Source organism: Siniperca chuatsi, linkage group LG13, assembly GCF_020085105.1.
Source record: "Siniperca chuatsi isolate FFG_IHB_CAS linkage group LG13, ASM2008510v1, whole genome shotgun sequence".
Lineage (NCBI taxonomy): Eukaryota > Metazoa > Chordata > Actinopteri > Centrarchiformes > Sinipercidae > Siniperca > Siniperca chuatsi.
In genome coordinates this window covers 7380462-7392873 of record NC_058054.1, presented here as the reverse complement: position 1 = coordinate 7392873, position 12412 = coordinate 7380462, and the positions used below count along the sequence as shown (strand labels likewise).

The 12412-nt window shown below is 39.1% G+C and overlaps 1 protein-coding gene across 1 annotated transcript in view; it reads right to left on the bottom strand.

The window, feature by feature from the left end:
• The window catches only part of ak5 (adenylate kinase 5), an 80370-nt gene that overhangs the window by 54735 nt on the left and 13223 nt on the right, over window positions 1-12412 (bottom strand). The window lies entirely within an intron of this gene.

Sequence of the window (12412 nt, the reverse complement as noted above, 5' to 3'; positions counted from 1 at the left end):
TGTAAACCCAACATAGACATAACAATTAAGATGATAATATGTCAAACGTGTTAGCTGGACATGCTTAGTTACACATCCAGCTGATACAGAGCAACATTCATTTGGAGTTATGTTTCTGACCAACTGTCTGATATTCACTTCCTCTACCACTGTTTTGGTCTCCACCAACTCCTGGGGGAAATATCTGTCTCATTAGCTGTTAAATGTTCCCACTATGTTCACCAGCTAGTTGCTAATTGTGTCTGTCTTTCTGTTTGGTGCTGAGCAGATAGTGTACAGTAGGTTTTTAGAGCTGTTGCTCGTTGAATCAATGCTGATGAGAGCGGTGAGACTTAATCAAAATAGTGGTTGCAGGTCGTAAAATTAAAATAATGACCTGAAAGACGCTAAAACACTCAGAGCTGAGGGGAACTGCAGAGTCAGGTGATAAATATCTGTGGGTTTGTCACTACGAGCAACCCACTTCATATTACACATAGTCATTTGATCCATTGTTAATATAAGAATACTGATATGTGCAGCTTTAATTTATTTTCAAAAGATAATATGCAATCAAGCATTTTTTCTGCACTGAACCTCATTAGAGAAGCTCGATTACACGTTGACAAAATCTGACAAAACAAAGCTTTTTTCATTCACTTCAGTCTCGTGTTTTGTGGGTGACAAAGGCTCTGAAACCTCTGAAATATGAACATGCGTGGGACTACATGCATGTGTACTGTGCGCCCATTAACAATTACGTTCTGAGCAAAGTTTTCTTTACTTTTAATTACTGCAATCAAGAGATGATATAATAACTATGACAGACCTACAGTGACTGTTGCCAAGATGCAAATAATAATTTAGGTCAGGCAACAGCAACAGCACTGACTGAGGTCTGAGTAATAGAGATTTCATTTGTGAGCTTGACTGCTTCTGCTTTACAAAGTCCAATACACAAAAACATTCCTTAGTTACCAATGAGTATGTAAACTAAACAGGCTGACGTGTGTGCTGGGTATTTAAAGATCTGAAAGATCTTCTAATGCAAAGCAGCATCAAAGGGAAATAACCTGGTTTCTATGGTTTGGACCTATTAAGGTGAGGTACCTCCAGTCTCTTTATAAAAAGGGCAGTGTTAAATACTCTCCTCATCTTGAACCTGACAACTGGTCACCAAGCTCACCACCACCGGGAACCTTCCTTCAAAATAAAAAGTATCAGGAGTGGTCTATGACTATTCATAATCTGTTGTTTCTTTTCCTCCTTTGTTAGATGAAATGTACATGATGAACACTCCAGAGTCTGCATTTGATGTGGCGCACTACCAGAGCCAAAAATAGCTCCAGTTGTGTTGTTTGAGGCACATGCCACTCCGGCAAAGGGACTCAGTTTTGAGTCTTGCAAATCAAAGTTTCCGTTTCCATGGTGACCACACTTGTGCCCTTGTTATTTTTATTTTTTTCTGGTTGTACTGTTAATGTGAAGCAGCATCAGTCATCATTAAAATGTCTCCAGAAATGTATTATCATGACATCACATAAAAGCATCTAGTTTGAGAAAAGGTCTTAAGGCCAGCAGTTCTGTTACTGATACTGTCTCTCGTGCTTAAAGGCCAGGAAGCGGTAGGCTTCCTCTCTAACACACACATACACACACAAGAGTCCTAAAAAAGGTGCATATGCAGGCAGATGTTGGCCTGATTGCTGTGCCAAACACGACCTCTAATACCCTTTTAGGGATGTTCTGCTAAATGCACTCGATCAAAGAAATAAAAAGCAGAGAAATAAACTGACGGCAGCAAATCAAGCACTGAAATGCTGAAATGTGGCTTCCTGTTCTGCCTCAGAGGAAGGTAAACATCCTTTCTGAATCAAAATGTAAAAGCTAGATGATACTGTCACTTACAAAATATAGCCTTTATATACTTTTTTAGCATTTGAGGAATTTATGTGACACATTCACTCAAACCAGTTTATTTTGTTCGGTCAGAACAACAATGTAAACATTTTTGTACCAAGTTTACAGATAAGAGATAAAACTCTGTTTAAAAAGCAATCTTATTCCAGCTGTTCAAACTTTAGTTAATGGACTCTTTCTTGAAATTGTTCTTATTCATACCAGTTAAGGCTTCTGTGCATGACGAAACAGCTGATTATCAGTGCAAACTACTGTTGGCCTTTGGTTGATTTCGTTCTGGTCTACCTTTCTAATCACATGGAGCTGCTGACTATCAGATGTCGCCATTTGTCTCCATAAACCGAAGCATTTCCTCTCTATACGCCATCCAGCAGTTCTCATGGAGAACAACACTCTTCATTTTCAGACGTCTGTTTGTATGGCATTAATCTTACTTATCCAAACAAAGAGAACTAGCAGCTAAGACATAATCTAACTACATTTCTCCATACGTACTTGGACCCTATGGACATGTATGTGTGAGCAGGCAGCTGGGTTCAGTGTAGGCCTGTGACAGTTAATTTCATTATCGATTAATCTGCAAAATATTTTATTAATTAATTGTTTGGTCGATAAAACGTCAGAAAATTGCAAAAGCTGCCCATCACAATTTCCTGAAGCCTATGGTGACATCTTCAAATTGCTTTTATCGTCCAACCAAGAGACAAAAACCCAAAGATTTTCAATTTCAAAGAATTAGGTAATGTTTGGCATTTTTACTAAATTAAAAATTACTCAAATGATTAATCGATTATCAAAACAGTTGCAGATTTATTTTCTGTTGATCGACTAATTAAATAATCGACTGATCATTTCAGCTCCAGTTCAGTGTCTTGACAAGAAAATCTAACAACTTTCTAGGCTGCCACTGGGCCCGAAACAGTGGCCTTTCTATTAAAAGATTCTCTCTTTAACCACTAATACACACTTATATTGAGGTTATTTTAGTTAAACCTGGGTGGTCCAAGATCCATGAATTTTGTCCCAAAGTGACCAGAAAGGCTTTCATCTGTGATGCTAATAAAGGATGAATCTCAAACTTCAACTATAACCTGCACAAATTTTGTAAATGTCACCATCACATTTTTCTTGCTTATTCTTAGCGGATATGTATCTGGCTGCAACTTCACAGACAATGAAAAGAGTAAAAACTTGTTTTTTTTAACGGTAAAGCAAGAGAGCTTTGTAAGCTTGCTAAAAGAAGAACTACACAACATTACTGTCTTTGCAACTTCCCCTTAAGCCTCCAGAAATCTCAGTCTCGCAGGAGGAGTCAGATGAAGCCATGTGCACTTGCAATATGCGATAATTAATTCTTCTCAAAACATAATGTTTAATTTCTCTCTGATGTTAGAGAGGAATGTGCAGAGAGAGTTATGGCGTCCACACTGAACACACCGCAGTACAGCAAAGTGGCTGCTGCTCTGTTTTGTTGTTTTGTCCTCTTCGTTATATAACCATCATGATGGATGAGCAATTACAAGACAAGATGACAGCTGATGGATGACTAGTCACAACCAACTATTTTCATGATCACTTACTGTCTTGATTTTTTTTAATTGATCTGTTAACCATTTAGTCAATAAAATGTCACACAATAGTGGCTTGTTTTGTCCAACTAACAGTCAAACCCCCAAATGTATTTAATTTATAATATAAAGCAGAAAGCAACAGCAGCAAATCGTCACATTTGAGTGGCAGTAACCAGTACATGTTTGGCATTTTTCCTTGATAAATGACTTTGTATGATTGATCAACTACCAAAACTGATGGATAGATAGATGTGTGCATTGTGTATTTAGACACCCACACAGGTAGATTGACAGGGATGAATAGATAGACGGATACCATAGTCGATAAGAGTGGAGGTAAAAAGGCTAGAGGGGAGAATGAAAGGATAGACGGTCTCTCCGGGGAGCTATAAAGAGGAGCAGGATGGTTGTGGCGCATCATAAATGGCTGCTGTGATGTTGTAAAGGGCAAAGTAGCAGCAGGATCACTCGGTCGCCCCAGAGATCACACTGCGCTGGAGAATATGGGATCCAAAATAAAGCACTGAACCTTCCAGAATATTATCTATTTGATGCTTTAAGCAGCACAGAGTCTATCTGAAAGTCATTCAGAAAGTCAATGATTTAACCCTTTGAAGGTCTTTACAAATATTTTGTGGACTGAAGCTGCTCAGAGGGGACCACTTTCATACAACATGGAAAGAATATTCTCCAAAACTGGCAAATTTAAAAAGCCTCTGAGACTGTAATTCAGGCTGAAAATGTACGGGTTGCAAAGCAGTCCCTTTGAGCGGGAATAAGGATGTTTGTTTGTTTTTAAACTGAAGGCTAAAATCAACCTGATATGTCAGTCTGATACCTTGGTTTAATTCTACAAAACTCAGGGTGTAGACACAAAAACAGTAGTGTGTATAAAATAAAATAATCCAATGCAATAGCCCCACCGTAGACACTGACATTGTAAAACTTACAATGCTCAATTGAGTTGAGAATTCAACAGACAGGTGCAGCGGCGTAAGGTAGTTACGACAGGCCCAAGTGCACACTATTATGACGGTCCCTAGTGCATGCCAATTACTAGTTTTGAAGCACACACACACCATTAGGCATATATATATATTACCAACGATGTGTTGGATTTTACAGTTGAATGTGTTACTTAGGCTATTGTATTGGGAGAGTAGAGGTCAAAGAGAAAGCTATTAGACCCACGGATAGCGCCTAAACTAGCTACTGTATATCGTATCGTCTCGTCACATGATCAAATAGAGACTTGCCATTGGACATCAACATACATATTACCTAGCAATCATCATTGCATATCTGTATATGACAACCCCCCCCCCCAAAGAAAATAAGAAATTATTCATTTAAATGAATTGTTTTTGTATAGTTTATTTATAGTTTTTATAGTTTATGTAGAATAAGCATATCATTTTGTTATCAATTGCTACTGACTATTTTACAAAAAAAAAAGTTTTCCCTTTTCAATGGGATATATAGCAAATGGCACCAATTTTAACTTAATGTGAGTTCTTCTTTGAACACAGGTGTATTTCCAAGGTGTCAATCTGAATCACTCGCAAGGGCCCATTCTCCACTTCCGCCCAACACATTGTTGGAGGGCCTGCTCTCTCTATGGGCCCCCCACCCCACGGGCCCCAGTGCAACCGCCCTGCCTGCACTGCATATATTTACGCCGCTGGACAGGTGTTGCTGTAATGGTGTTGGAAAGGTGTTGATACTGCATTTTTAATTCCATTATATGGAAGGTGTTTGTGTTATTTTTTACACCCTGTAATGCGATTAAAAAGTGCAGCCTGAGGACACATCAGAAATAACTTCTTCTGCCCTCATCATGCGTGTTGCACAGTTACTGTATGCTGTGAGCTTAACACACTTCCAGTAAAGGATGCAGACAGCAGTCTTTACTGGAAGCAATTGTGAAACTGTGTAAACAGTATTGGACAACAAATCCAATGATTGTGATTATTATAAAACAATGAGATACTTCAAACAACAGTTACACCAAAGTTATTGTAAAAATTAAATCAACAGTAACTTATAATGTTGTGTTAGCAACATATTCCTCGGAAAGCTAGCTAGCATAATGGCTAGCTTGTTTAGCACTAAACAGATTGCAGGAAAACTAAGTAACAAATTACAAATCAACAATAACAAGATAGCTATAGTAAAAAAAATGTACCTACAGATAATGCTCCAACAAGAGCATATGGGGAGTAGATTAAAGATGGCTGTGAATATTTTTTTGTCAGATAGCTGACAAAATGGCGGATGTAACTATGTCAGTTAAACTGCTGAAACTTTGCCAGTAGTGGTTGCTACTAGCAACAGAATGTTGAACTGAAACTAACTGCTGGTGACAGAATACACACTCGAGTCAACACCTGAATAAATCTGAATATTAAGGTTTACAATATTAAAATTACATGCAAATCCATGTTGTCAGTGACTAGTAGCCTGATGTGTCAAATGATCTTTTAGTCTTTCGTCTGTTACTGTGTCCACACACTGTGTCAGCGCTAATTCTTTTCCCAGGAATCCAAACTCCCGTCCTTCAGATTAAGTTTCCAGACTCTGCGGCCTCTCTTTCACCGTCCCAGCCTTCCCTCTTTTTGTCTCTTAAGTGTTGCTGCTACTAATGATGAAGAGAAGAGTTTTGAGTCACGTCTTCAGCCGCCCCACTGGGATGTTTGTGTTGTAGAGTTTGATAATCTATTCATCTTTTATTCGTCATTTGTCTAAGAAGAAATGCCAAAAAACTTGCTGGCTCAAATGTGAAGATTTGTAACTGACCATGCTTTTATTATTATATAGGAGAATACATCAGTGTGTAGGCCTACATATAATCACAGAGTACTTGTACCTAAACACTATCACTTCCCAAATCCTTACACTTCTTTTGTTTAACACATTTTCTGTTCCTACAAAGAAACCACAGAAGACATCTTATTTTACATTTCTAGGTGACGATAACATGGATTTGCACAAGATTTAATTTTGTCCTGATATGACAGCTGATGACAGGAACTTGTTCAGATAAATGTCGACAATTAACCAGATTCAACTGTCAGACTAAAACTGGATTCTGAAAGGACACGCAAAGATGTTTCTTAGCAACTGGGAACTATTTATTTCTTATGGGGCCCCCTAAAGGTCACGGCGAGAATTTTTTTGAGGACTACTTCTGTGTTCCCTCGCAAAATTTAGCGTTCTCTCAAAATACTTTTGCGTTACCTCACAATACTTCCATTCCTGCCGAACCATATGTCTATTTCCGCTCAGCTGCTCCCAGTGCAACGCAACAGTATATCAGCTGTTTTAATTTTACTTTGAACTGGACATGCTGATATAGTATGACTGTTCAATAGGCATGCAAGGTTATGTATTTAGTGAAAGTAAACTTTAACGAATTCTTAGATCAAGAGGTCTCTCCAGAAGAAAGCAGTATGTTAGTCTGCAGGATGCTGTCGGTTTCACTCAGTACTGTACTCTGTACTGTACTGGACCCCAGAGGGGTTTCACTGAGGAAGAGGAGACGTCTCCAGAGGCAAAATTACAGATGTGCAGTTGAATCTGATAACGTCTTTGCAATGGACATCATATAAGGTGAGGTGTCCATAAACGATGCTAAATGCATTCACTTGAGAATCTCCTGATACCTTCCATTACAAATAGACATATGGCTCAGAAGGAATGGAAGAAGAAAAGTATTGCGAGAGAATGCAAAAGTAGTCCTCAAAAAAATTCTCGCCATGACCTTTAGGGGGCTCCGTAATTTCTTGGCATAGGCCTGGAATGAATTTTCCAAAACAAACAGAAAGCTTCTTTCTTATTCCATAATGTAAAATATAATATAATAATATCCTCAAGGCCCTGCTATAACCGAAAGATAAGGGCAGTTCTGAGATGAACAAAAGCTTTGACCTTTGAGGAACAATTCAGACTTCTGGGAGATACGCTTATTCACGCTTATACGTGCTATGTGCGTAGCTACAGCCAGGAGGCGCTTAACTTAGCGTAGCATCTGGATGCAAGGAGACAAAGCTAGCCTGGTTCTGTCCAAAGTCAGAGGAGAGATTAATTTAGCATAAAGACTAGAAACTAGAAACAGGGAAAACAGCTAGCATGGCCTGAAGTCACTGCGCTGGGCGAAGAAATAGTCTGGCACATAACCCCCTATAAAATCACAACATGGCTCTAGCGCCATATTTGATGTACACAAGTGCGTAGGTTTGGTTTCAGAGGTGGAGGGGGGGCACAATAAATAAATAAAATAAAATAAATAAATAAACGTATATAACAAACTATGATACATTGGTTATTGTGCTTTCCATAATAATGGAAGTAAAACAAAAAATTTAAATGCTATGTAAACCTCTAAACCTTTGCATTTGTATTGTTAATGCACTCACCCTACTTAAAATCCTTTTTAGTCCCTGATTCTTTCTGATAGATAATGTTATATTTGCATCTTTACTACAAAGAGCTTTTCTGTCTTATCTTTGACTGATGTTCAATTCTAGTGTCTGTTTAGGAAAATATTAACTGTAAAATATTAACAAAAACCCCTAGTATTATCTGCAGGTTTTCCTTCCAGGCTACCAACAACTACCTTCACCAGTAAGGTAGCACAACCTGAATGTAGCCTGAGAGGCCTAAAACCTATAAACTGGAAGCTTTTTCGATTTGAGATCTGGACTCAAACTCACTGTCACAAATGGGTCTCGGCAGCTCATTTGTCCAAGCATACCGCTTTTATTTTATCTCTTTGCTTGTGAGCTGCACAAAATGCCCTTTAATAACCAGTTGTCACTTAATTCCATTGTAAATCTCAGGGCTGCTGCATCTGTGCATTACTGGCTGTGAGGTCATCAGCTCCTGTCCAATCATCAACGACTGTATGAGCTGTTTTTGAGCGGTTGCTGGGAAACGGTTATAAACACAACCGTATACATGTGTTATCAATGTGATTTCATCTCCACTGAACTTCCTTGGGTCCTTATCTAACCCCGGGGCCCATTTGCAAACTGTCATCAACCCTTTTAGCAGTCCTTGCATGCGTCAATTTAAATAACATTGTGACAATAAAAAAAACTATTCAGCTGAATTGAATTTCTGTGGTTATCTATTACAAAATGTAATTTACCAGATTATACGATGAGAGAGGGGACGACATTTTAATTATGAGACTTCCAGGCTCATTGAATGTGGAAATGCCTGTTAGTGAGTTAGTAACTAACTGTATGTTCATTTTCTATTTACAGCCTCAGCTGATGTGGAGATGCAGATGGAAGTTGTGTTTAAACACATCTAATCTGCTCCATGTTTGAAACAGCTGGAATTGCTGATAATAACCATAGTAATAGCTCAATTGTGAGCTCTATCAATGGGGGGGGAGACGGGATTGTGGAAGTATTGCCTGGTTAGAAATCCCCCTCTCTGTACATGAGCCAGCCACATACATCATCTTGTTTCTTTGTTTGGTTTCCTCGTGCAGCTTTCAGACAGGGAACATGTACTAAGTGGAACCTACTGTCAGGTGAGGTGAACCGGGAGAGACAGCAGCAACCACGTTACAAGCTCTCATTACGCAGAGACTTGGCCTCTTCACAAAAAAAGGAAAGAATGTACAATTACCTGACAGATGGGAGACTATAACGAAGACATGAGAGAGGGTTAGCCATCCATAGTAGTTAGTGTGATGAGCTAAAGAATACATACGCAATGCCTGCAACAGTTTGCTGTGCAATAGATCAGGTATGCCTGGAGGCTTCAGTGGAAGACTGTGGAGGAAATGAATGCTAATTCGTAATCTAAAAGAAATTAAAATAAAGGAACAGTAGAATGATTTACATTAGGTATCTATTAATGTGTATGTTAATCACCTATGAGTGATGAAATCTGGTGTTGACATTTTTGTACTGAGGCAGCAAAAAGCTTTTATGGTGACAGTTTTAAACCCCCAAAATTATAGGTTCCCCTAAAATTCTTTAATTTAGGGTGGAAAAGCCTCTTTAAAAGCATTTTGGTCATCACGGGACACCGAAGAAGCTCTCAATTCTGACTCACACTCATACATTTTTAGCAGCTTGTTAAGATAGATAGACCCACCACACCTATTCAATTGAAGAAAGCCCCTAAGATAAATTTACAAAAACATGGCCGCAAAAGTAAATAAATATGCACAAAAAGAAAGTGTTAATGTTAATACTCCTAATGTTAGTCTCCATCATATCTGCAGTGGATGATTTTGACTTAATAGTTCAAACCATGACTCAAATTCAAGAATGATACGACTTTTCAACAGCTCTTTGGTACAAATAAAGGGCGCCGAGTCGTGCTTGGTGAGAGCTGTTCGTTGTGCTCAAATTTCACTGCCTGCCCTAAATCCACTGCCCTTGGCGTGAACAGTGTACTAGTAACATTACCACTCTAGTCACAAACTGTCTGAGACTCGTACGCTGGTGTCGCATCAGCTGGGTGGAATTAAATTATATTGGTGGGATGTCTAAGTGTAAATCTGATCCAAATCTTACCCTATCATTATCCTAGTGATTATTTCTCAGATAAAGCTAATAACCCCCACCCCCCAAAAGAAAAAAAGAACAATGAACCGTTCTTTTAAATGGCTCTCGGAAAGGAACAAAGCCATAAGATCCGGCTCGCTTCAAAGAACCGATCACTAACTCAAAATATGACTCACCCTGATTCATTCATAAACCATAAAATGCAAAGTCAACAAAACAATTAAAACCTTAACTACAACCACTGAAGGGAGATTTCCAAAGCACATTTTTAGCTGTGGCACTAAAAGCTGACTTGGTAGCCCGCCGTGACTGAATGAATATAACTGAAAGCAAAAAGACTGAATTTTACAATGACATTGACAAAGAAACTGTATTTAATGCGGATCAACCCGACACATGATTGCTGGTAAGATCCACTTAATAAGGTCAGTATCTGCACTAATACCGCTTCGGCTATCCTATTCTTTAGTGTATTTATATGTGTGTATGCTTGCACTTGTGTGAGCTTGTGTCTTATTTGTGTGCATAGTTTGAGAGTGTGTAAATGTGTGTTTCTCTGTGTGCATACTGTATACTTATTCATGTGTGCGTATGTACACGTGTGTAAATATGGTTGTGTGAGCATGTGCATGCGCTTTCATATATTTACTGTAATGTACAGATCTGCGCGAGGTTGTGTGCACTTGTTTATCTTTGTGTGCATGTGTGTATTTAAGAGCATAAGAACATATGCACATATTCAATATGTAATTGAATATGTGCATATGTTTGTGTGTGTGTTTGAGACACACTCAGTAATTGTGTAATTAACGAATAAGAAACACGATACAAGAGACAGAGATCATTGGTTAAGATAACTGACTGGAGCAGACAGAATCTATACAGCCAGCTGATTGCCCATGCTGCCTACATTAACAAGCCATTTACATGTGTTAACTGGAAAGACGACGAGATAAAGCGCTACACCAACTTTCACTAAATGGTACCTCCAGAAGAGCCCCATCTGGTTTCCCCTGCAGGAGCCCACAATCACACATTTAATCACCATTCAGAGCCGACGGGGAGCCGCAGTTTGTAGACTGCTATGCTGTTTGATATTTACATTCATGCTTTACTTCAATGCTTCCTTAAGTGACACATTAACAAAACACATGGCCGTTGATGGATACGCCCACTACAGAAGGGATCGAACAAGCTCTGTGCAGCAACTTCGGCATGGTGGCTAGAAATAGAAGTGCACGTTATGTTATGCCCGGAGGCCCAGAAAACCTTTTTGCCAGCCACATGGATGGACTCACACATGGATAACTATTAGTCCCTCCAGGATTTCATCTTGATATTGCAAGAATCAACGGAACAATTTCTCTCAATAATAGCATTTTTCGGCATACAAATAATTTAAATCAGAACCATTTTTACAAGCAAACGTCAGATAATGTGATGAGTGTATAGGACTTTGTTTCCCTGGAATCTGTCTTCTCAGGCAGCGTTTGTCCTGCAATTATGTATACTGGGAACCAGACGGATCTGCCGAGCTCACGTTTCATTTGCTCTGGTGGGTACATCTGGCCCCTCTCCCATTCAAACAGATTTCCACCTGTCCTGGATTCGGTCGGGCCATTCACAGCTGTTTATCTAATAGGGGGCGGGTTTGTTACGATGAATGACAGAGTAGCATTACCGGTCCAGATTTGAAGTCACACGTCAGATGTTTAGCTGCTCTGATTGGTTGATACAGTGCAAGGCTCCAGGCTCACAAAACCCAGATCAAACTGTCAAACTAGGCAGTGCTGATCAAATATGAATCAAGATTCTGTTACTGCATTGCCTCGCTGGAACTTATTGTCAGTGATTTCAATCCTAATGTTTCACAGTTTACTTCAATGTTGCAGAAATGTATCGCAAACACAAAAACAATACAAATTTTGTGAAAATTAGTGAGAAACGCCACTACTAATTCGGTCATCTGCGACAACAATAATTACACAGAAAGTCAGTGCAATCCTGGAGGGACTGGGCTATGCAGACAAATTCCAGAGTTTCACTCACACAAATCAGTAATATAATCTTAAGCAAACTAAATAATATACATTTTACAATAAATTTTGATAAGCCTCGTGCCAAGGGGACTTGCTTTGCCTGCAAAATTTCCTTGTGAATTACAAACCACCCCCTGTAAATAACCATAGCTGAAATAACATCTAGAACAATGACTTTAGTTACTCTGTAGCAGGGAAAATATTCACCTCCTCCTGGAATATTAAACCTGTCCAAATGGGACTTGAGACTCTAATGTCCTTCTCCCTCATTCCCTATAATGCAGCTAAAATGACCAGATTATAAAGTCAGGCTTTACTTGCATTGACCCAGATAGACCCCAACCCATTCCTCAACCACTCTAAAAGTCATTGA